The following is a 26,151-nucleotide window of genomic DNA, read 5'->3' as shown; positions in this document are numbered from 1 at the left end:
TGGCTAAGGATCTAATTGCATCACTTCTTCAAACTACTCTCATACTATAGGAACCAGTATTCTTTAAATTAAGTTGTGGGCAACTGACAATCCACTCATTTGTGACAAGTCAGCTAGTCACAGCAGAATGTGAAGAAACCCTATTGATAGAATGTCAAGCAAATTCTCCTAAGGCCATATCACTAGACAGGCAGGCCACTGCTCTTCACATTTAGCCTTCAGAAAAGGGTGCAAGCGCTAGTTCTGTGGAGAACTAGTAGCCATGTTGTGAGGACACTTAATGAGCACTGTGGAGAGGCCTACAGGCCACTGAGAATAATCCCGACTGTTTTCTGGATTGTTTGATACCATCATTATTTCAGAAAGTTAATCTAAAAGTTAGTTACTAAACAAAAACTGTAAGAAATGTTTCAAACACATAAGGATATCTTATTTTTGAAGTGCAATGATTGTTAGTATCAAGAATTAGATATTTAGCATGTGCTTGAACAAGATAAACTAGAATTTAAAAGGTTAGGTACTGATCAGAAATGGAGAAAACAAATTCCTAGATGTAACAATGTCATTTTAAAAGAACTATGTTAAGTGTATATTGCAGACAAAATTTTATTTTCTACAGAAATGCCTTTTGAGTTTACCTAAAATAGAAAGATGAACATTTTATAAAAATACCTTTTCAAGTTTTACCATGTATCCAAATTTTGCAGGAATTATAGAATCACACTCCTGATTTATAGATTCAAAGTAGGTCATTTGTTGATTGTATGGCTACCACCATCACTATCTATTGATGGCTACCTGCCACCTAAAGCTGGTCCTCAGCCCACGACATATCTGCTAAAAGGAGACTATGAATCTAATGAATCATCAAGTTCAAGTTTTTCAATTCATCTCTACCATGTCTCAGATTTGTCTATCCCTCTAATTTTCTACACTTTTCAAATCATCCTCAGTTGCTTATTTCTACCCTCTCCTCTGTACATAACTCCCCAATTTCAGTGAGCTCAAGAACCTTCAGTGGTTTCTGGGTACTCAGTCTGGCCTTCAAGGCTTCAACATTTTCTGGTCTTGGTCTACTTATTCAGAATCACTTCCCATTACTTTTCAAATAAACCTCCACTTTATATAAGTCGATCATTTCACCATTCCCCACATGATGCTTATTTTTGCTTTTGTGATTCTCTTCCAGCTTAGATGCTTTCCTTTCTCCTTATTTATCCAAAATGATACTCAAATAACAAGGACCTAGGATTCTTATTTATAAGACCAAATCCTACCTTTTCCTATGTATCTTCTCTGTCAAAACTGATTCATGCTTGTCATTCTTTTTTTTTTTAATTGTATTTTATTCGTGGTTTAAAATGCAAAAATTTGGAGTACATTCTATACTAGCTTTCATTTTAACAATGGTGCTATAAACCTACTGAGTCAGGGGTGGAATCTTCATAATCTTCTAAATTGCTGCTCACAAAATCTATGCTGAACAAATGCCTTTAAAATATATTCAACCTAGTATCCAAATCTAAGTAACAAAACTTCATTGGACCATAATGGGCCTGCTGATCTCAGAAGTTACCATTTTCTTCATCCCTTTGCCAATGAGCTATCCAGATGACAAAATAGAAAGGTCAAAACTGATTTTGATAGAGACCTCATTCCTGGTGGATTATTTTCTTCCTTGGGTTATACAAGAAGATGAAATAAAGTCTTCTACATTAATTATATGCTCTCTGTTTCATGGCTTCGTGCTTTCAGTATAAAATATGAAGACTTTTCAGTCAGAGAAAGACAAATACCATATAATTTCACTCACATGTGGGATTTAAGAAACAAAAGAGAAAAGAAAAATAAAAGAGAAAGACAAACCAAGAAACAGTCTTAATTGTAGAGAACAAACTGATGGTTATCAGAAGGGGGTGAGTGGGGAGGTGGGTGAAATAGGTGGTGGGGATTAAAGAGTGCACTTATCACGATGAGCACTGAGTGGTGTATGGATTGTTGAATTACTGTATTTTACACCTGAAACTAATATAACACTGTATGTTAACTATACTGAAATTAAAATGAAAAACTTAATTAAAAAATAAATACAAAGACTTTTTTGGGGGGGTCAAATAAAGAGTATTTAAACAAATTGGTGATTTATTTTTTCCTAGATGCCTTATGCAGCTAATTCTCTTAGATTTATAAACAGCAAATGTTGCTTTGGTAGTTATGCTTGACAGAAAGAAAATATAAACTGGAAAGAAGGAATTCTAGTTCAGTACATTAACCAAGGAAAACATTAACTGTCCTTTGGAATACAGTCCACAAATAATCTGTTTTGCTGCTGTAAGGTCAATAGAATTATCCTGTGGTTTCTCTGTCTAGTTGATAAACTCCTTTAGTTAAAGATTGTTTCATTTCTTTCAAAGGAGGCTATATAATCACAGGCTATTTCAGTGGATAGTTTTTGATTTTTTTTTTTTTTTGCAACACATTTCCCCAATGCATAAAGCCTATTTTGATGAAATAGTAAGAATAGTAAGAAAATACAACTTTATGGTCCTAACTTCAGAAGTCTTAGAAATTTGGTAGCCCCTATGTATGTATGTATGTAGGTATGTATTTAACATTTTTAATTTAATTCAATTAATTAACATATAATGTATTATTGGTTTTGGAGGTACAGACCTATGATTCATCAGTCTTATATAATACCCAGTGCTCATTACATCACGTGCCCTCCTTAATGTCAATCACCCAGTAACCCCATCCTTCCACCTACCCTCCCCTCTAGCAACCCTCAGTTGGTTTCCTATGATTAGGAGTCTCTTATGGTTTGTCTTCCTCTCTGGTTTCATCTTGGTTTATTTTTTTCTTCTCTTCCCCTATGATCCTCTGTTTTGTTTCTTAAATTCTACATATCAGTGAGATCATATGATAATTGTCTTTCTCTGATTGATTTATTTTGCTTAGTTCCAACCACTCATTGCAAATGGCAAGATTTCATTTTTCTGATGGCTGCGTAATATTCCATTGTGTGTGTATACACACACATTTTCTTTATCCATTCATCTGTCAATGGACAACTGGGCTCTTTCCATAGTTTGGCTATTGTGGACATTGCTGCTATAAATATTGAGGTGCAGCTGCCCCTTCGGGTCACTACATTTATATCTTTGGGGTAAATACCCAGTAGTGCAATTGCTGGGTCATAGGGTAGCTCTATTTTCAACCATTTGAGGAACCTCCATACTGTTTTCCAGAGTGGCTACATCAGCTTGCATTCCTACCAACAGTGTAGGAGGGTTCCCCTTTCTTCACATCCTTGCCAACATCTGTCGTTTCCTGACTTGTTAATTTTAGCCATTCTGACTGGTATGAGGTGGTATCACATTGTGGTTTTGATTTGTATTTCCCTGATGCTGAGTAATGTTGAGCATTTTTTCACGTGTCTGTTGGCCATTTGGATGTCTTCTTTGGAGAAATGTCTGTTCATGTCTTCTGCCCATTTCTTGATTGGATTATTTGTTCTTTGGGTGTTGAGTTTGATAAGTTCTTTATAGATTTTGGATACTAGCCCTTTATCTGATATATCATTTGCAAATATCTTCTCCCATTCTGTCCGTTGTCTTTTGGTTTTGTTGACTGTTTGTTTTGCTATGCAAAAAAGCTTTTTATCTTGATGAAGTCCCAGTAGTTCATTTTTACCTTTGTTTCCCTTAGGTAGTCCCTATTTAAATGCTGCTGTTTCTATAGCAATGGTCCTTTACTCTGGCTGAGTATGAAAATTACTAAGGGAATTTTAAAACAATACTGATGGGGCTCATCCTAAAATTTTTAGTTTAATTAATCTGATCTAAGGCCTTGGGCCTTAGAATTTTTTTTTAAAAGCTCAACAGCTGATTTTAATGTGTAGTCATGGTTAAGAATCACTGTTCCAAGTGGAGAGGAAATGTGAGGTCTAGATAATAGAGGAAAAAAAATAATCATTTCTGAACAATAATAATAGAAATTATAATTTATTGAATACTTATATATACCAGCCAATATGCTAACCATGTTTCATACTGTATTAGTTATCTATTGCTGCAAAACAAATTACCCTAAAGCTTAGTGGCTTCAAATAACACAGTTTTGGGGCGCCTGGGTGGCTCAGTTGGTTAAGCGACTGCCTTCGGCTCAGGTCATGATCCTGGAGTCCCGGGATCGAGTGCCGCATCGGGCTCCCTGCTCAGCAGGGAGTCTGCTTCTCCCTCTGATCCTCCTCCCTCTCATGCTCTCTGTCTCTCATTCTCTCTCTCTCAAATAAATAAATAAATAAATCTTCAAATAACACAGTTTTTGTGGTCAGGAATTTGGGAGCCTCTTCCTTCAGTGTTCTGGTTCAAGATTCCTCTAGAGGCTGTAGGCAAGATATCAGGCAGGGCTGCAGTCATCTGAAAGCTTGATTGGGGCTGGATGGTCCTTTTATAAGTAAGCTCAGTGGTATGGCTGTTGGCAGAAAAACTTAGTTTCTTGCTGGCTGTTGGTAGAAGTCCCCAGTTCCTTACCATGTGGGCCTCCTCTTAGCTACTTGAGTAACTTCATGATATGGCAGCAAGCTTCCCCAGAACAAATGATCCCACAGAGAGCAAGAAGGAAGTCACTTGCCTTCTATGACCTGGTCTTGAAATTACATGTCATCATCTATGCCACATTTTATCACTAGAAGTGTATCACTAAATACAGTCCATTCAAGGGAAGGGCAATCAATCTCCATCTTTTGAAGGTAGGAGTATCAAAGAATTTGATGCATTTTATTTTTTTTTAAGATTTTATTTATTTATTTGAGAGAGAGAGAATGAGAGAGAGAGCATGAGAGGGGATAAGGCCAGAGGGAGAAGCACACTCCCCGCTGAGCAGGGAGCCTGATGCAGGACTCGACCCCGGGACTCCAGGATCATGACCTGAGCCGAAGGCAGTTGCTTAACCAACTGAGCCACCCAGGCGCCCAGAATTTGATGCATTTTAAAATGAACTTCACATTTGGAATAATTTTTCTGAATAGATTTATAGAAAAATTATAAAAATAATACAGTAAATTCCCTATATACCCCACAATGAGTTTCACTTTCCTCTAATGTCATTATTTCACATTACTTTGGTACCTTTGTCAAAGCCAAGGAACGAACATTAGTATGTTACTTTTAATGAAATTCCAGACTTTATTCAGATATCACCACTTTCTTTCATTAATGTCCTTTTCTCTCTTCCAAGGTCCTTCCAGGATACTATATTGCATTTGGTTACAATGTCTACTCTGGTTTGTGACAATTTCTCAATTTTTCCATGTTTTTCATGACCTTGACAGTTTTAAGGAATACTGGTCACTTATTTTTCAAAATGTCCCTCAATTTGGGTTTGTCTGACATATTTTCTCATGATTAAACTGGGGTTAAGAGTTTTTAGAAAGATTACCACAGAGGTAAAGTGCTCTTCTCATCAGAACACTTCAGGGAATACATCATATCAACATGACTTCTCTCTCATAATGTTAACCTTGATCATTTGGTTAAAGGGGGTATCTACCAGATTTCTCTGTACATTTAGTATTTTTTCCTTTGCCTACTCTCTTCTTTGGAAGCGAGTCACAAATCTAGACTATACTCAAGGTGAGGGAGTTAACTTTTACCCCCTGGAGGAGTATCTACTTAGATTATCTGGGATTCTTTTGTAAGACTTATTTGGACATCTTTTAAAGCTGCACATATACATATATTCTCTCTTTTAGTTTTTACAACAATCCTATAAGGACTATTGCTATTCCTATAGGTGACACAGCTAGTAAGGCCTGGCATTTGACACAGGTTGGTTTGGTTCCAGAGTCTATATTCTTTTCACTGAGCCCTCTAACCTTTGCAATAATATAAACCTGTTTTTAGTACCATTCAAATATATTTTTAATATTCTACAAAATTGGCAATACAGGGCTTGCTCGATTATATCTTGTTGCATATTGTTTTCTAGATGTACACCTACTTCCCCAATCCGATTTTGAAAGCAGTGACATAGTTTTATGTACTTTTGTCTCCTCTGAGCACCTAGTATTCAGCAAATCCTCTGGCTGAAGAGAAAATGACTATTCTTCTTCAAAGTTCCCACACTGTCCTGAATGTCTACCATGGGATGCCAAAACTTATAGTGGTTGATCTCTTAACCCTCAGACCCAGGGCTAAGAGCTGAGAAACAACAGGGCTCGCAAAAGAATGACTGAATAGAACTGAGGATCAGGCTAGAACTGTAAGTTAAATAGGAAATATTTCCTTGCTTCCACTTTGATGGGCAATTATGACTAAAGACAGATGCCAATTCGGGTTACTTAGCAAATATTCAGCCCAGAAATCCACTCAGGCAATGAGTGTAATTTTTGGATTTCTAAAGTAATGGGCTGTTTTCATCCCATCAAAGATTAAAAATCATATTTCTGGGTCATATCTAATAAGCCATTTTCTCCAAATCTTTATTTGGAACTCTAGATTCCAGGAAAACAAGCAGTGTTTCGGTCAATCCTTTCTTCTATGGTGGATACCCAGATGGCTCAGGTAGGTGTCCCACACGTTGGTTTAATTGGAATGCTCTGTCCCCTCTGAGATACAAGGGCAAAGCTATGGAGAGAAAGGCAGCAAACCTTCAGTCCTTTCTCCCCATCCTTCCTGACCTTGTCCTATTTGCTGTTTTGATGGACAAATGGATGTGATGCAAAGGGAAGGGCCAGCGTTGGATATGGTCAACATGCTAACATTTTAGGACTTAGCAAAGCCCTCCACAGGAAGATGACAGCTCATCAGATCAATTACACTGCAAAACATTTTCCTTCTCTTCAGCCTTCTAGCTAGAAAGTATGTTCAGGAGCCACATCTGCTTTCCCTCTCCTCCATTCAAAGCGCTGTTTCCTGGATTAGCAGAGAAATCACTTCCCTACTTATATTCATAGTTAGGAGACTCCCAGGTCCAGATAGAAATTCTGGAGAAAAAGAAAAAGCCTCATCTCCATGAAATAATATGGGGTGTAAGGACTCAGCGGAATTTATAAATACACTTAAAGAAGTGTCTCTAATGATGTTAGTGGGTAAATATCCTCACATGTCCCACTAAATAAATATGAACTAAAGTGTGGCCTGAGAAGAGAGAAGCGCCTGCCTGAGGATGTTCAGAAAAGCAGGTAGGTTTGAGAGCTGACTTAGCAGCTGTCTCAGCTGTCCGCTGCCATTCTGCACAATCTCCATTCTGGCTCATCTGTGAGGGCTCCTGGCAGCTCAGTGAGCCTCCAGCCCACTGTGGTCAGCTCAGTAGCTGGGGGTGGGTCCGCGAACTGGGATCCAAATCTTGAGTCTGGCATCTTACCACCCACGTGACCTTAAATAGGTGAATCAACTCTCTTCTCCTCAAGTGTAACACAGAGATATGGATGCGGAACTGCCTAGGGTCGTGTGAGAATTAAATGAGAACAGGAATTAGTGTGACTGGCTTATTAGCACCGTGGATGGTTCAGTAAGTGCTGGCTTTTGTAATTATCAAAATTTCCCTTTCTACTCAACTATTGACATTATGTAGACAAATGAGCGTGGCTGTGTTCCAATAAATGCTTATGGACAATGAAAATAAAAAACTTCCTTTTCTAGTGAACTTAAGACTGAAGGATAGTGAAATGTGGCTCTAAATGAAGAAAAAAAAATGTTCGGAATTTTCATGACTCAACCAAGTGAGTGGCTTCCAGGCTGAAAGATAAGAAGCTCTTTCTTGACTCGAAATGTGGCTAGTCTGAATTGAGCTGTGTTTTAGGTGTAATATAAACACCAGATTTTGAAGACTTATTTTGAAAAAAGAATCTAAAATATCTCCTTAATAAAAAAATATTGATTACATGTTGACATGCTATTTTGGACATGCTGGGTGAGATGAAATACATTATTAAAGTTAATTTCAACTGCTTCTTTTCACTTTTTAAAATGTGGCTACTAGAAAACGTAAAATTACACGTGTCCTGCAATTTATTTTATCGGACCACGCTATTCTAAAACACCGAAGTAGCACTGAGAGAAGTGCTCCACTGAATTACATCCGAGGGCCATGAAAGGGTTAATACATCTCCCCAAGGCACTGCTTGAAAGTAACTCAATCACAAGGGAACATGAAGCCAAATATGTCACCAACTGCTAATCACATCATTAAATATTGTCTCCCCTGTTGCAGAATGTAATCACTTATGAGAGCAAGGAGCTCAGGGACTTTCACATCATGGAAAATTTCAAATATCCATTCAAGAAATCTTCTTGTCATCCCTACTACATTTGTCATGATCTAATCTGGCTGCAATTTAGTGGATGACAGTTTTATCACAATCCACAAATGCACTCAACTGGCACAAATACACTTATTTATGCACAGAGCTAGGGAAAGGTGGTCTTTGTTTAAAATAATGTGCTTAACTAATGGAATGCCCCCTTTTACTGTTGGGGAGGCCAGAGGTAATGGAAAGACAGATACAAACTAAGGAATATTAAATATTCAATTAGATAATTACATGGCTTATTTAAGCTAGAGGATACACAGATGCATTTTCATTTTTGATTGTTCCTCAAAGCTCAGTGGCTCCTAAACTTTTAACTTACTCCTTTGTAGTAGTAAATTGCTATAAAAAAGAATCAAAACAATACAAAACAAACATAAAGAAACAACACTTGTATTCATGGCCTCTACTTAAAAAAATCTATGGTCAGTTATTTAGAAAAAATATTTACAATTGGAACAATCAACTTCTTAAATGTACAAGTTCAGAATGAAAAATATCTTTTTTAAAAAAGATTTTATTTATTTATTCGACAGATAGATAGAGAGCACAAGTAGGCAGAGTGGCAGGCAGAAGAAGAGGGAGAAGCCGGCTCTCTGCTGAGCAGGGAGCCGGACGTGGGGCTCAATCCCAGGACCCCAGGATCATGACCTGAGCCGAAGACAGCCGCTTAACTGACTGAGCCACCCAGGTGCCCTGAAAAATATCTTTTTTTTTAGTGAGAAGAGCCATCTCTTCTATTCCTACAACATTGTGTAGCAATCCATTTCTGTTTTTTCCTAAATTTTTCTATAATATAGTTTAAGTTTAGGTATCATCGTCTCAATATACTTGATATAAAAATTTTGAAATTCCCAAGCTCATAATTAAGAAACTAAATAATTTTACTTCATTTTCAGTCCCCTTGGAATTTTGCAGCAGGTGGTATTATATTTTTTATGGCAGCCCATACTTCTGCAATATTATTATCTATTGTTAAGTTTTAAAGACAGGCAAGAGAAAAGGAGAAATTTCAATTCAAGGAATTCCCCAAGCACAGAGGGAAATTCCTTAGCTTTGTTTGTTAGGGCTGTGGCAATTACACAGCTAAGTTCTAGCACTAGAAAAATGCTCTAAGGGAAATGTTGCTATAATAACACTGTGTGTTGATAATGTCCAGTAATCTTAATAGACTGGCCACCCACCTCAACCAAAGTTTTAAAAATAAGGGAGATACCTTACAATTATAATAAATAGAATATAAAATTTGCAACTTTGCCATTAAACATATATATCACAACAGAATTACTTTGCAATTCTTCTTTCTATAATTTTGGAAGTGCTTTCGCATCATAGAACACCAGTAAATGTACAGAAGCAAGGCCAAATTCCACATATCAGATTACAGCTGAAAAAAAACAGTGCACTTCGAAATGAACTGGAACATAAGCTCAGAACCAGCAGATTCTAAAGACTGATAGAGTGTACAAAACAGAAACAAGCAGCCCTTTGGAAAGATAAGGAAAACATCAAAATTGTCTCAAGGACTCTTAGCTGATTAAATGTATTTCTGTCAAGGGAGAGTCGATTTAATTTCCTAGTCTAATGCACACTTTCTCAGGACTGCAGTGAAGATGGTGAAAAAGATGGGATCACTTTGGAAAACTGTTTGACAGTTTCTTATAAAGTTAAACAAGGACCTCCTCTCTTCTTCTGGGTATTTGCCCAAGAGAAATGCAACTTCATACAAACATAACCCCAGGCCTGTCGTGAAGATTAAAGGAGATCATGTATGTGAAAGTGGTTGACACAGAGCCGTGCACGTGGTAGGAGCTTATTAAACGATATTTTTGATCTCCTTTCATGTTTTTGGACATGTTAGGAAGGTACAGGGTTTCAGTAGTGCAGACCTGTGCTTATGTCCTTGCTCGACTATTCACCTATTACCTTCACTCATTTAACATTTTTGAGTGCCTACCAAGCACTCTTGTAGAAGTTAGGGATATCATACTGAATGTGATGGTCCAAGTCTTTACTCTTATGAGGTTCACATTCTAGTGCCTTGGGCAAGATGTTTAAGTCCTCTGAGCTTTAGTATCCACCTCTGTAATTCAATTCACATCAGCTCCTTCAACATGCTGGGTGTTGTACTAAGTTACAGAGCACAAGATTCAGCTAGATAGAACTACATAGATAGGACCATGCTTTCCAGTACTTTACAAGTCCAGTGTGGGGCAGCAGATGGTGGAGGTAAATTCAGTGGAGAGTGGGAGGTGCTGAGAGGGGTAAGGACCCAGTGCTGTGGAGGACACTGAACCCAGTCCTTGGTGGTATGGATATTGGTTGCAGGAATAAATCAGGGAAAGCTTTCTGGAGGAAGAACATTTAAATGCAATATGCAGAGTAAATCAGGTAAAGTGTACTCATAAGTTCATCATATTATTAGGAAGACTAAATGAGAATATAGTTGTGAAGGTACGATTATCAGTCTCTAAACTCTCTTATCACATAAAGTGGTACTATTTCCATTTTAAGGGCAATAGTGTTAAAATAGAAAATCGTTGGGTAGTTCTGAATCCAGTTTATTGTCTCTTTGACAATATGTTGTTGTCCTAACACATGTGCTTAATCTGGGCTTTCCACATCTGTTTCCTAGATCCCAGCACTTCTAGCTTTCCGCCTGAAGGAATCTAGTAATTGAATAAATTGTTTTTAATCATATGGGACCAATTCTGACTTCCAGTTAAGTTTCTGGGTTTGCTAAATTTGCAGTCTGCGGTGTGGCTCTGTGGTAGGCCATACTGGCCTTTAAGCATGAAATAGGCTTTCCAAGCAACTAAGATTCTTGCTCTTCTGGAACCCATTGAGCACTTAATAATTTTTTTCAATTAAATTGAAAGGTTCTATTTATGGGACTTGAATACAGTTTATACCATAAATAAGCAGAACTATAAAGTGGTACGGAAAACACTAACTCTGCTGCAAAACTTTTGATCTTCACTTGCTGCCTTATTTTATGTGCTACACAAACCTCTGAATAAAAACGGAAGCAGGAAGTAGGACTGGGGACAAGGGTTTAGACAATTACTCTTTCCAAATACGGTGGCATCAAAATGAACTTGGATGAAGAATGTCATTAGAGGGGCGCCGGGATGGCTCAGTCAGTGAAGAATCTGCCTTTGGCTCAGGTCATGATCTCAGGGTCCTGTGATTGAGCTCCATGGCAGGCTCCCTTCTCAGTAGGGAGTCTGCTTCTCCCTCTCCCTTTGCCCCTCCCCCCGACTTGTGCTCTCTCTCTCTCTCAAATAAATAAATAAAATGTTTTAAAAATTATTTTTAAAATTTAAATTCAATTAGCCAAGGTATAGTACATCATTGGTTTTTTATATAATGTTCAATAAAATCTTAAAAAAAAAGAATGTTATTAGAGAAGACTATACTCAGTACATCCTCATTCCATGGTGTGAACTTAGGCTGACTGAAGGCCTTTATGATTGCATCAGCAATTATGAAAGCCACTCCAACCCCATGACCCTTAGCCTATTTATGTAGATTTTGAAAAAAAAAATGTTTAAAGTACTTCATTTTCCTCTGGGAGGTTGCAATAGCTGTTACATGGAACAATATTCCTACTACTGGCAAGGATGTATGTGAATGTTATACTCCATCTTCAGAAACTTCTGTATTACAATTAGATGTTAAAGATGTTTTCTGGATTGTCAGAAAAGTCGGGCTGTTGTATAGAGATGTCTCCTCCAAAATAACGGCAGGCATTTACCCAGACACAAAATCACTGGTATATCTAACAAAAGGGGGCCCCATGCAAAATCTAATGGAGCCCTCTCCCCACCTTGGGTATATTCAAGAATCCTCCCATGTGAACAGAGAAAGTGTGTATAATGGAATAAGAATGAGAGATGTCTTTATGTCTTTGGAAAGGATAAGCTTACCAACAATAGACGGTGCCTAAGGTATCTGGGTTGAGGTCATCATTCAACCTCCCAGCCCTGACATTAATGCCTTGTATTTGTAGGCAACCAGACTTCTGAGCTTAGAGGCCTATCTCTAACCTGGAAAGATTTCACAGGATCCTCTCATAGCCTTTGGGCTCAAATCACAGTATAAAATCCACATCTTAGATTTGGCAATGACCATGGGAAATAGCAAGAGAAAAAGCAACTTGTTTTTGGGTGGGAAGAAGAGAAGGGTAGAAAAAATTCTGGAAAGAGAAAGACTGACTGGGGCCAGAGCAAGTTGGCCTATAATCAGGAAAGACACTAAATCTTAGAAGAAAGTTAAGGAAGGAAAGAGTAAGAAAAAAAAGAGGGAGTGAAGAGGGAAGGCGACTAGTTTGAAGATGTCTTCCCCAGCTTCTAGGCCTTCAGGAACCATATTGGGCCTAGTTTTTGGAGAGGAATGGAGTGTGTAGGAATTTCATCCAAACCCTGGTTCATTTAACAAATATTTATTCAGCACTTCACAGTTCCAATCATTGTTTTTGGTGCTGGGGATTCAGCAGTCAACAAACAGAAACAAAAACCCTTACTCTCATGGAACGTAGATTCTGTGGGAAGGGCTAAGGCAGCTAGATATCTAGGGCCATTGCCCAGTGAGTGAGGTGTGCATTCAGCTCCCTTGCCCACAAAAGGATGTCCCTAGCTACTTCTAAGGAGTCTACCTTACAATCTTCAAATGACAAATGGCCTTTACCTGCCTAGTAGATTATAATCCCTTTGAAGTCAAAGACTGTATCTTATTTTTTTTTATTTCAGCATTTAATGCCCAGAAAGAAACCTAGTATCTGGCCTGTAGTTAGCATTTAATAAATGTGTACAGTTGACTCTTGAACAATGTGCAGATTAGGGGCACTGATCCCCCCCCACAGTCAAAAATCTGGTGTCTAGCTTTGACGCCCTCAAAACTTATCTACTAATAGCCTACTATTGACAGGAAGCCTTACTGATAGCATAAACCATCGACTGACATATTTTATAGGTTATATATTGTGTATACTGTATATTTACAAGAAAGCAAGCTAGAGAAAAGAAAATATTATTAAGGAACTCGTGAGGAAATGAAAATACATTTATAGTACTACACTGTATTGAAAAAAAATCTGCATATAAGCGGACCCATGCAGTTCAAACCACTGTTTAAGGGCCAACTATAGTTAGCGTTCAGTAACTATCTGCTGGGGAAAGCTGTCCCTGTGAAGAATAGCAACAAATGGGCACCTATGACCCGACCCCTGTGGTGTCAGTGACTAGTCCAGGGCTGGGCCCTCCCTTGCCCACTCCATGTTTCCTTCCCTCTTTACCAAAGGTGACTTTTTGAGCTGAATTCAACCAGCCTGAATGATCCCAGGTGTGCGAACTTCCCCTCACCTGCACTGTGTCAACTCCTTTAAGGTGTTTGTTCTAACAGAAACTCCTTTGCCTTTGAAGTTTCTGCTCAATTGTCCTTTAAATGGATCAAGAGTTCCTCCTGGGTGGGCAGACAAGTTCAGGCCAGGGGTTCTGGGCACTCCTTCCCACTCAGCCAAGGTATGGTGGCCTCTATTCCTTCTCAGTACATACCCCTCAGGCAGCTGAAACATCGATCAGGGTTGGCACAGGAAATAATTCCTCAGGGCCACTCAGATCAATCTAATCTACTCCTAGAAGGGGCAGTGAGTGCCAACTGGTGTGGAATTCAGGGCCGGTATTATTTCTCACTCACTGACTCAGAGGGGTGGGATCTCCTCATAGTCTAAGGAGAAGCACTGCTTAATAGAAATACAATGCAAGCCCCATGTGTCAATTTGAATTTTCTAGTGGCCACATTAAAAAAAAAGGTAGAAATTAATTTTAATAATGTATTTTATTTGGTACAACATATGCAAAATATTATCATTTAAAAATATAATCAATATAAAAAATTCTTAATGAGATATTTTACGTCCTTTTCCCCCATACAAAATCTTTAAAACCCACTGTATATTTTAAACTTCGAATACACCTCACTTCTGACCAGCCACATCTCAAAGGCTCAGTAGCCCCATGAGGGCTCATGGAGACTATCCTGGACAGCCCAGCTCTAAGGAGTTTAGTGAAATCTCTGAGGGCATCTTGGAGTGGTTGTTCCAAGACAACTCTTTTTGCATAAAGATTAAGGAAAATTAAAAAAAAATGTTTATGAACGAATAGCTCTAATCAGTTCTGTGTGGGAAAATGTTTATTCTTGCAACATAGACGCCTAACTTAGCTTTAACAGAAGAATGTTAATGAGAAAAGTTTTGCTTCTTTTTAGCCACCGAAATCCTACTATCTGGACACACTGAGAAGGGGCAAAGCTGAGGAAGTCTTTAAACTTCCAGCCGGCAAGCACATTAGTGATCACACTGTGAAGGAAAGTGGGCAGCAGGATGCTTTTCACCCCTGGGGCGTTCTCCCCTCACCAAGAATGACATCTCGGTCGGCCCTCTGCTTCGCTCCTGGTCTTTGTTTACAGGGGCGAGACAAGAGTCCTATAAAGAGGCACAGAAACAGACTGCATTTTGGTTTCCAAACTGCAGGCCCTTGAAGTTTTTATCAGTCTGCATGGACACGAACAACTGTCCATCCACTGAATAATGTTTAATTCTCCGCTGAAACTATTTACTGCCTACTAATTATGAGGCAAACACTGTTTCAGGGGCTTCAAGGTGTCCACCATATATTCGTACTATTTTCCAAATATACATGCAAGATATTATAACGAATAAAATACAAATTAATATAAAAACCTTAATTACTAGTAGCGATCTCTCCCTTGCATTTTCCCAATCAATGGAATCTGTCTTTTGTGAGTGGATAGGGCTCTCTGTCAGTCAGGATCCTCCTGAGAGGAGATCCTCCTACTGCTTCTTTGTTACTGAATTAATGGTCTCTCGTTAAGAAACACTGGGCTTGAGAACCAACTGAGTGCTCAGTTTATTTATTTATTTATATTTTAAAAATATTTTTTAAGATTTTATTTATTTATTTGACTCAGAGAGATAGCGAGAGAGGACACAAGCAGGGGGAGTGGGAGAGGGAGAAGCAGGCTTCCCGCTGAGCAGGGAGCCCGATGATGCGGGGCTCGATCCCAGGACCCTGGCATCACGACCTGAAGGTAGATGCTTAACGACTGAGCCAACCAGGAGCCCCTGAGTGCTCGGTTTAATTGCTCAACGTTAATACATTCAACATAGATGATTTCATTACCTAACATGCGCTGGCTACTTCCCAGTATTTCCTTAGGCATAACAAGCTTTTACCATAAAAACCAAATCAATGTTAATCTGCAAAGTTGTCATTTTATGTCCACTGCCAAGAAAAAAAGAAAAAAACAAAGTGGGATAAAGTAAACCTTTATCAAGGAACTGGACTCAAATAATTATCAAACCAGCTCTTTCCAATCCCTTGGAGCGATCTGATTTGTGAGCTGCAGTTTCCAAGTATATTTTATTTAATTGCTGAGGGCAAGAGAATAGTAGGCATTTTTGAGCTAAGCTCTTTAGGGTGCTGGCCTGCTCTGCGTTTGGGAAAAACTGAAAAAAGCAATCTTTATAGTTAGTGTTTTCAAGCGGGTCTACTAATCCTCCCAGCTCTGTTTCCTTTCAATTGCATCAAGAGTAAACAGGTAAGAAAGAGCCAAAAGCTACCCTGGTGAACAAGCAAAAAGTAGTCAAGTTTCAAAGCTGGCTGTTAGTAGCCAGCAACATCCTTCTGTATTTCCAAGCAAACAGAGGCAAAGCAATGTTTTTTTTTCTACCTCTTATAAACAATCTGTCTTTAAGCAAGACATACACAATGCCTTCTCCCCACTCTCTAAAAACTGGCCATTGTTGTTGTTCAGTTGCACTCCTGAATCCTACAGAGTAGAAACCAGCCAGCTAGGTAAGGACTGTTTGATCTACATATCTTGGCTGGCGACGTGAGTGCCGAGCAAACCTGTCCAGGCTCATGTTTCTATAGGGCTTCCCGTCAGAAGGAGAGCCTGCGGTTTGAGGTTTAGCAGAGCCAAACTCGCCCCTTCCCGTGGAGGATGGCGACAAGTACTCAGCACACACCAGTTGCATTCATGAGGAAACAATCTTCCTGCCCACCCAGCACTATTTTTAGAGCCATCTCTTGGCATGCAAACTTATATTTCTGGGCTTTCTGCCACTCAGACAAAAAAAAAAAAAAAGAAAAAAGGGACAAGAAAAACTGGTTTGGTTCCAGTGCTGAACCCAAACAACAAACATTAAATGTGGCCTTTCCCATTGATGCATTTCTGTGTCAAATCTCACTCCTTCTTCAAAAGCAGTAAGCACTGGCTGTGGCTCTGAGGAATGCTTTTTTCTCCTAATTCTAATGAGGAAAATGTGTCCTCCTCTCTTAGGGGATATTCTGTAAAGCAGGACGCAGTGAAGCAAACTGCTATGAAGAGGACAGGATGTTTTGAAATTTTTAAAGTAATAGCATCCATGCTGGGGCTGTCGACCTCCCCCAACACGTGGGAGGCCCTGAGAAAAGCTGACGCCCAAAGCCAGCTATGGAGTGGACACAGAAAGAACATTCAGTGTGAAATTGCCAGGCATCTCCGACCCAACGAGAAACGCTTCCTAGCATTTTGCTGTTTTGCCACAGGAACATCTGGCATTTGGGAGTATCAGGGCTGTTCACCAGAAAGAGAAGTGGCACTGGCAGAGACCTTGACACAGACACCCAGAGCAAGTCGCCGCAAGTCTCGCTCACACGAGTTCCAAACCACGGAATGTCACGCCGGATCGGAACTGAGCAAAACAGACGTCTCTCCTGTCTGCTCCCAAGCCTGAAGAGACCTGCCCTACTCTTTCCTTGCAGTGCATTCTTTATTGCAATCATGTTTTCTGAATTAATTGCCCCATTTCTTTTGGCTCAGTATTCTGTCCCAGCCCTGTCTGCTGAGAGACGTAGCGGTCGGCTAAGGGGACAGCCAGGACCTCCCGCACTTGCGCCACCAAGCCCGACAGCCAGTGAGTGGTTTGGATGACGATTTCTTCCACTTTGGCACATGTAGTCACCACCAACTAGTATAACAGACACATAACACAAAACAATAAAAAATATCTGCAGCTAAGCAGCTATTGTCCCATGCTGTCATTAATATAACAAAAATTAAAACAAGTATCACATTAAAAAAAAACTCCACGGGGCGCCTGGGTGGCTCAGTTGGTTAAGCGACTGCTTTCGGCTCAGGTCATGATCCTGGAGTCCCGGGATCGAGTCCCACATCGGGCTTCCTGCTCAGCAAGGAGTCTGCTTCTCCCTCTGACCCTCCTCTCTCTCACGCTCTCTGTCTCTCATTCTCTCTCTCTCAAATAAATAAAATCTTTAAAAAAAAAAACCAATACAAAACTCCACAAAATTTCTTAAATATTCCAAATGATATGGATGCAAGGTAATTTCTTTTCTTTCTTTCTTTTTTTTTTTTTTTAAAGATTTTATTTATTTATTTGCTGGAGAGAGACACAGAGAGAGAGAGAGAGAAAGAGAGAGAGAGAAAGCACAAGCAGGGGGAGCGGCAGGCAGAGGGAGAGGGAGAGGGAGAAGCAGGCTCCCCACCGAGCAGGGAGCCCAACGTGGTGCTCGATCCCAGGACCCTGGGATCATGACCCGAGCCGAAGGCAGACGCTTAACCGACTGAGCCACCCAGGCACCCCAGTGAAGTAGTTTCACTAGACGTGAGATACAAACACTTCCGGAAGTTATAAAATAGTTTGGGATTTCATAAATGGATAAATGCAAAGGAAACTGACTTGCTACCAAACAAAAAACCTTCTTAGAGTCTGAGTCTTTGGGACCATTTGCAGGCCTCCTTCTTCCAGGCCTACAGTGGAAGTGCAAACCCTGCTCCCTTGAAGGTTGGTGGAATGTGAGTGAAAGTGACATGTGTCAACTTCCTGACACGGGTGCCCAGTCCTCTGTGCTCTCTTCCTCACCAAAGATTCAGATTTACTTAGGATCCAGGTGGATCCAGGCATCTGAACTGCTTGCCAGTCCCACCTCCCCCCACCCCCGCCCCGCTTGATTTTAGTGTGTACCATACTTGAGAACCATGACTTCACATTACTGGGCTCTTCCATTTTCCAAAACTCAATCCTAGGACATGAAATATTACAGCGGGGAGAAAGAAGAAATGCACAAATAACACTACCCCCAAATAGCATGTTCATGTTACAGGAAATGAGTGCCCTCAGTTAACTGGGGTTGCCAAAGTTCCCCTGGTCCAGCAGAACATGTTCCCAGTTCCACTTGTTGGTCATCTTACACTTTCAGTATTCTATCCCTGGAGTAACTGGAAGCAATAACCCGATAGTCAGGGAGTCGGTTAGCTGTCCTATAGGACTCTGAACATGAAGCCAGTGTGGATTCAGGCTCAGGGCAGTAAGTTAACTGGGACTAAGAAACACTATAAACATAGGGAGTCTGTTAGCAGAGAAAATGTAGCTGAAGAGATGCAGTATCATTGGGGATCCCTCAAAGAGCATGTTTTGCTGCATCAGAAACCCAAGTTTTGGATACTAGCAGAGAAATATTCAAGGGGCACTGTACAAGCTCATACCCCTTAAGAACATCCAGAGTCTCTTCGCACCCAGACATATGAACACAAGGGTTTCCACTGTGATGACCATATGTTATTTACCATTCCTTCACTGCTTACTATGCACCAGAATAGTATTAGGTATTTTAAAGATACAGTTTCCTCTTATCCTCACGGCAACCCCATGAGGAGGTATTATTATCTTTTCCATGTTATAGACTAGGATTGACAATTGAATTGCCTAGTCTATAACATAAGTTTAAGTGACCTGCCCACTGTCACATGGCTTTGAACTTCACTGAAGAATAAAGAATAAAGAGAGTAAAGAGGTTCCCACACTTCCCTATAATTTGGAGTACAACTGAGAGACAGGTGGTTTATAACAACTTCTCGATTGGTCTTCTAGTTGCCTCAATACCTATTTCCTGGGCACTTGGTTTAATCTAAAGAATGTGCCTTATTAATGGGAGACCATAAAGCATAATTTTGACAAATACATATTGAATAATCATTTCTATTCAAATTGAAATTATTTATTTTATTTAAATTTCACTAACGTTTGGCATAATTATGCATCAATCACTTCTCTGCCTAAGGTTACACAGTATCCACACAATCATCCAGTGAAGATTTTAGAACCTTCCGAGTACTAGTTACTGCAGATATAATGGGAAGCCAGACAGACACACTCACCACCCCCTCAGAGCTTATAGTTCTGCTGGGCACACAGGCAATTAAGTAGCAAAAGCAGTGTGCTAAGGGTTATGATGGGACCAGTATTAAGAAGTCTTTCAAGGTGTCCAAGGAGACAAAAAGTGGCCAGCTCTTCTTCCATATACTTGAAATGCATTAGGTTTTCCTTCTTAGACCTGCAGCCAATTTAACAGATACCTTCTCTGGCTAGACTTTGTCCTCTGGTGTTGTCTTCTATCTGTTCCTTTAGAGCAACTGGTCTTGATATCACGTTGCTTCAAATAGACCTTCATTGTCATTTGAAGTACTGTCAGCTTCGTGCATAAAGGCCTTCCTTCAGTTCACCATGGAGCAATTGCTCAGCTAGTCACCAAATTATCATCTATCATAGGAACAGGCAAGCAGGGAGAGCTGGCTTTCGACCTGTTGAATTACTAAGCATAATTTGGGCCTTTATTCTACCTTCGTTTAAGAGATGAAACGTGGGAAGTGCTCTTTCCATGATGGCTTTTTTCAAGTGTCACACTTACTAAGTTTTTTGGACAGAACTACAGGTCTGAGACAGTCATTTTGCTAATATCTCACTCCTTCTGTGCACAAGTCAACACTGGCGGTGTAGTTCTGCTCTGCAACCCAATTTCAGGCATTAAAAAAGAAAGCAAAATATAATGATTTGTTTTAGGGTTTGCAAGATGACCGAATTGCTAACGATAATTGAATAGCTAATACTAAGAACTTACTATCTGAAAGGTACTATGTGTTGAGTGTTTTATGCATGCTATCTCATTTAAACTTTATAAAAATAGGTAGGCACTGGCATGATACAACCAAGGGCATTATTATCCCCATTTCACAAATGAAGAAGACTGAGTCTTGGAGAATTTGAGTAACTTGCCCAAGGTCACATGGCAAGTAAATAGCAGAGAAAGGATGCGATCCCAGGGGCTTTTTGGCTCCAAAGTCCATGCTCTGAACTGGTACCATATATGGCTTCCTACCACATTGAAACAATAGGTTTAAAAAAAAAATTCATCATTCAGCACATGGCATCTATTATGAGCTAGCCACCAAGCTAGGAATTCTGGGGGTATAAAGATGAGTAAAAGAGTTTTCATAGTACTAATTAGAGACTGTGGGTATCTGAGCAGTTAACTAGAATGTTCCTAGCTTTATACACTTTTTCTGGACTCTAGAGTAACACCAGATCTAAGCCTGGGCTTTCCTTATAGGGCCATTTTTTTTTCCACTAAAAGCTGTTTTTCCACTAGCTGAATATCTCACTCCTACACACCAGCCTTACACTGGGTGAATACTATTTAAATCAATTATTTTGGTGTGACAGATAGACCCTAAGATACTATTCACACTCTTGTATAATGCCCTTCCCATGAGTGGGTGGCACCTGTGACTTGCTTTAACCAATAAAATATGTCAAAGTTGATGGAATGTCATTATCATGATTAGGCTATATAAGATTATGACTTCCATCTTGCTAGCTGACTCCCCATCTCACTGCCTTTGATGAAGCAAGTCGCATGGTGGGAAGGCCCACATGGCAAGAAATTGAGGGCTGCTTCTGGCCAACAGCCAGCTAGGAACTGAGGCCCTCCGTCTAACAGCCCAAAAGGAAGTGAATCCTGCCAACAACTTCAAAAGTGAGCTGGAGAGAGGATCCCTCCCCAGTTAAGCTTCCAGATGAGACCTCATCCCTGGCTGACACCTTAAATGAAGCCTCATGAGAGAGACCCTGGGCAGTCAGCTGAGCTAGGCTGTGCCCAGATTGCTGACCCATAGAAACTATGAGATAATAAATATGTGTTGTTTTATACTTCCAATTTGTAGTAATTTGTTATGCAGTGATATGTAACTAATATATTTGGTTAAAAGGTAAGTTTCTTTGTGTCATGGATCTTTATGGTACTCTCAAATAGTTGATACCAAATTTCTAATCGTGATTTTAATCTCTTGGTTAGATCATAAAAATAACAGGGACCTACTGAGCACCCACTGGGTCCAGGTAAATTCTAGCATAGTATTAGTGAAATTATGGCCACATTTACTAAGCAATAGTTCATTAGTGCAGTTATTGCATATACAAGAAGTATTAAATATTCATTTAACAATTTTTGAAAAAGGTTAGTGGACTTTACCATTTTATTGTCCAGTTTCTACTTCTTCCCTTCTTTTGGTAAATGTAACCTTCCATTCTAGAAAATGCTACTTCTCTGAACCTCAGTCATGTTATTCTAGTGGGTCTTTATCTTATATGACTTACTTCCCTGCTCACAGTGGCTGATCCAAGGTTAGGCACCTCATCTAAACTGGGCCAACAAGCACTTTTTTCCAGGATTTCGTTTTAATGTGGTGAAGAGTCCCTGAGTTGTAAATCTGTGAGAATCAAGCATGGACCCTTCATGGCCATGCTCCCTGCTGAATGCAGAAAGACATTCGGCAGGAGGAGAGAATGGCATGGATCTCAGGAAGAAGCAGAGACAGACAGGGAGAGCGCAGTTCCTTCCAGTCCTTGCTGCTGTAGTTCCCGAAGTCCGACTATAACCCTGTCCTTTCTTTGGGTCACAGAGCCCTGACCGGAAACTCACTTTGAGATCCCAGCAAATGTAAATTGATATTCACTCATCTCCATCAAAAGAGACTTAGCATTTACATCGATGTGGATGGAACTGGAGGGTATTATGCTGAGCGAAATAAGTTAATCAGAGAAAGACAATAATCATATGGTTTTACTCATATAAGGAATATAAGAAATGGTGCAGAGGACAATAGAGGAAGGGAAGGAAAACTGAATGGGAAGAAATCAGAGAGGGAGACAAACCATGAGACTCTTAACTCTAGGAAACAAACTGAACGTTGCTGGAGGGGAGGTGGGTGGGGGGATGGGGTAACTGGGTAAAGGCATTAAGGAGGGCACGTGATGTGATGAGCACTGGGTGTTACACACAACTCATGAATCACTGAACTCTACCTCTGAAACTAATGATGTACTGTATGTTGGCTAATTGAGTTTAAATTTTAAAAAAAGAAAAGAAAGAGACAGCTAATACATGGATCAAGATTTTTCATTACTCTGAATTGCCCTTTCCTGATCTATGTTACTGATGTTCTGAAATATTTGGGTCCCTCATATTTGTTTCTAAACGATTGTTCTATTACTAAATCACCACACCCAGCTGATTGCTCTACCATAAAATGTCCACGTGAGAGAGAGACATTAGGAGCTATCCAATCTGACTCTCATTTATAAATGAGGAAACCATAGGGAGGTTATGAAACCATAGGGAGGTTAAGCTACTTTCCAATATAAAAGTTAGTCCATACCAGAATTTCCTGAAACTTGACCTTCTACATCCATTCCAGCGAGTGCTGTCCATCCTCTGGCATTACTCCAAGGAATTTATTGAGGCTTAATTTAAACAGTTTGACCTTTGATATAAAGATCCCTCACAAATCTGTCCTCCTTCAAAGACTTAAAATTAACTTGGTGAATTAATAAATAACTTACAAAAATTAAAAACAGTTTATTTGATTTCACCCATAAAAGTGTTCATTTCTGATTTTAACCACATGGAGAAACACATGGTCACCAGTGTTCAAATTATTTTAATAAAAGGAACTCTGTTTACTAATCTAACGCTGGCTTAGTTTAACTATTTCACTTCTAGACTGTGTAATATTTACTACAAAATTAAAAATTAACAATAATACTGTTTCATTTTTCTAATAATGTATGATTTTTAATCATAAAATAATGCATATTAAAGAAACCATGGAAATATAGAAAAGCAGAAAGAAAACCTCATGTCTTATGTCTGAAATTGGTAGAAGCAATGACCTTGAATCCCGTAATTCGTAGGCTAGTTTGTATAAACTTATTAATACCGAACAGCTAACATCCAATGTCCCAAAGAAATAGACCTTAATATGTTAATCAGTACCCTAGGTGTTCTCTTATAACCATGTTTACCAAGAAATTCTCCCACTTGCTTCTCACTATTCAGCCTTTTCGCTGCTTTCAAAATGACTCCCTCAAGCCAGGGGCATCAAACCACTTTCTCTAGGGGTTCCTTTGCTTACAGCACAAATTTTAAGAATATCTGGGTCTACTAATTACCGTGAGCTTCAGAAGATACTAAACGGGCTTCTCTTGAGATTTTCTCGGACAGTTTAGCTCACTTGAAATCTCTATAGCAACCCAAACACACTGATATCTTTGGAACAAATAAACCTTGCCAAAGCAAGCAGAGATTATGGCCCAAGGGCATGTGTGTCGCAACACAAACTTTGAGTGTAGATTATGTAGCAGCTGCAGGATAGAGTGAGGAGAAAATATTGTCTTTGAGACAGTTTTCAGAAACATTCAACAAGACTCAAAACAAGCAGAGGGGACGTGTGATTACTCAGATGTTAGAAATGAGGCTCTAATACTGAAAAACAAGCCCACTTCACAAAGCCAAGGGGAGATTTCTCCTTTCAGACCCCTTAACAAAGTAAGGCTTTATATTGTATGTTCTTTTAAGTTCATCTCCTATAAGTAATTACCCCTAAGAAGAAATAAAAAGGCTAATCAGGAAAAATTAGCCGGCTTCCATCATGAGCTGAACCCTGAATCACTGTAATTCACACCTTTCTTAGCGTCCTACAGGAATGTCCTATTCATCCGAAAAAGTTTGTATTCACTAACAATAAGCCATGTTCTTTTTTGTTTTTCTTTTCTAGGGGGAGATGATGAGTTTGCTTTGAAACAACAACTCACTGATTCTCAATGGATCTCTCAAACCAATCCTTTTTAATTTTCACTGGAATACATAAGGTTGGCATCAAAAATAAGGGCACTTCGCATCACATGCTAACACTACCCAAATCAGTTCCAGCCAGTGGCGTGCTGGTATCAGCTCATACTGGCTCACGAAGGGTGACTGTTAATATCCCTTCCTGAGTGTTTAGAGTGTCACTGAGGTTGAAAAAGGCTAAGTAAGAGTATTTATACCAGAGAAATCCACAAATGATACAAATCAGAGCTTCCTTTTTCTTCTGCCAAGCTGTTAAACATTTACCAGCCAAAGACTGGTTTCATCCATTCATCCAACCATCTGACAAATATTTATTGAAATCTAATGTATGCTAGCTAGACCTTGTAAACATTTGAGGGTACAAAGACAACCTATAGTCTGTGCCATAAAGCAGCTGAGAGTTTAGAGTAATGAAATGAATGAGCCAGTTAAAGTCCTAGTATAAGATTATCCTTCCCAGCCGAATCAGATGGTCCATGATGGTGCTAGCATTTTTAGAGATACTAAAAAATTCTATTAGACAATGATGTGGAATCTTAAGAAAACTGTACTCCTTTTTTTTTTTTTTTTTCTTGAGAGAGAATAAAGACTTATTGTTGAAATACTTGATTTGGTGATTCTGCCGGGACCACTTGCTCAGCTATACTTAATTAAACTTTTTCCTTTGAGATAGTTGCAGATTCACATAAAGTTGTTAAGAAATGATACAGAGATATCTCGTGTATCTTTTATCCATTTTCCTTTACCACTTCATAGTGTTGTGCAAAACTATAGCACAATATCACAACCAGGATATTACCATTAGTATAGTCAAGATAGAGAACATTTCCATCACCTCAAGGATCCCTCATGCTATCCCATTATAGCCACACTCACTCACCTCTCACCCTAACCCTCTCCTTAAACTCCAATAACCACTCATCTGTTTACTACTTCTGTAGCTTTGTCCTTTCAGAAATGTTAAATAAATGGAATTGTACAGTATGTGATATTGGAGGACTGACTTTTTTTTCACTCAGCATTAATTTACTGGCAATTCCTTTTGACTGCTGAGTAGTGTTCCATGCTATGGATGGATGTACCACTGTTTGTTTAATCATTCATTTACTGAGGTCATTTGGCTTGCTTCCAGTTTGGGGCTATCATGAATAAAACTGCTATAAATCATTCATGTTCAGGTTTTTGTGCAAACATAAGTCTTCATTTCTCTGGGATAAATGCCCTGGAGTGCACTTTGCTGGGTAATATGGTAGTTACATGTATGGTTTTTCAAGAAACTATTTTCCACAGTGGCTACAGCATTTTACATTTCTCCTGGCAATATATGAGTGATCCAGTTTCTCTGCATTCTTGCCAGCATTCAGTCTTGTCACAATTTTTTTTTTTAATTTTAGCTGTTTTGATATATGCGTAGTAATATCTCATTATAGTTTTAATTTGCATTTCCCTGATGGCTAATGATGCTGAACATCTTTCCATGTGCCCATTTGCTACCTGTATCCTCCTCAATGAAATGTTTGCTCATGCCCTTTGCCCATGTTCTACTTGGATCATTTGGTTTTTTTCTACTGTTGAGTTCTGAGAAATTGTATATATTCTAGGTACTAGTCTTTTCTTGGATATGTGGCTTGCAAATATTTTTTCCCACTCTGTTGCTTACCTTTATATCCTCTTAACAGGGTCTTTTGCAAAATATAAGTTTTTAATTTTGATCAAATCCAATTTACAATTTTTCTTTTATGAACTGTAATTTTGGTGCCAATCCTAAGATCTCTGTGCCTAGTCCTA

At 39.3% G+C, this 26,151-nt stretch overlaps 1 protein-coding gene and 1 long non-coding RNA gene across 3 annotated transcripts in view; one reads left to right on the top strand and one right to left on the bottom strand.

Moving 5' to 3' along the window:
• Positions 1 to 17,674, top strand: part of LOC135364098 (uncharacterized) — a 29,790-nt gene extending 12,116 nt beyond the window's left edge. The window contains exons 3-4 of the long non-coding RNA XR_010410628.1: positions 6,501 to 6,566; positions 16,927 to 17,674. This is a non-coding gene — a long non-coding RNA (uncharacterized LOC135364098). The remainder of the gene's footprint in view (positions 1 to 6,500; positions 6,567 to 16,926) is intronic.
• Positions 1 to 26,151, bottom strand: part of ZNF704 (zinc finger protein 704) — a 237,991-nt gene that overhangs the window by 104,693 nt on the left and 107,147 nt on the right. The window lies entirely within an intron of this gene.

This window comes from Mirounga angustirostris, unplaced genomic scaffold (assembly GCF_029215605.1).
Source record: "Mirounga angustirostris isolate CCGP_5_RB_7025 unplaced genomic scaffold, mMirAng1.0.hap1 SCAF_4, whole genome shotgun sequence".
Lineage (NCBI taxonomy): Eukaryota > Metazoa > Chordata > Mammalia > Carnivora > Phocidae > Mirounga > Mirounga angustirostris.
The sequence above is the reverse complement of the archived record's forward strand: the minus strand, read 5'-3'. Positions and strand labels throughout refer to the sequence as shown.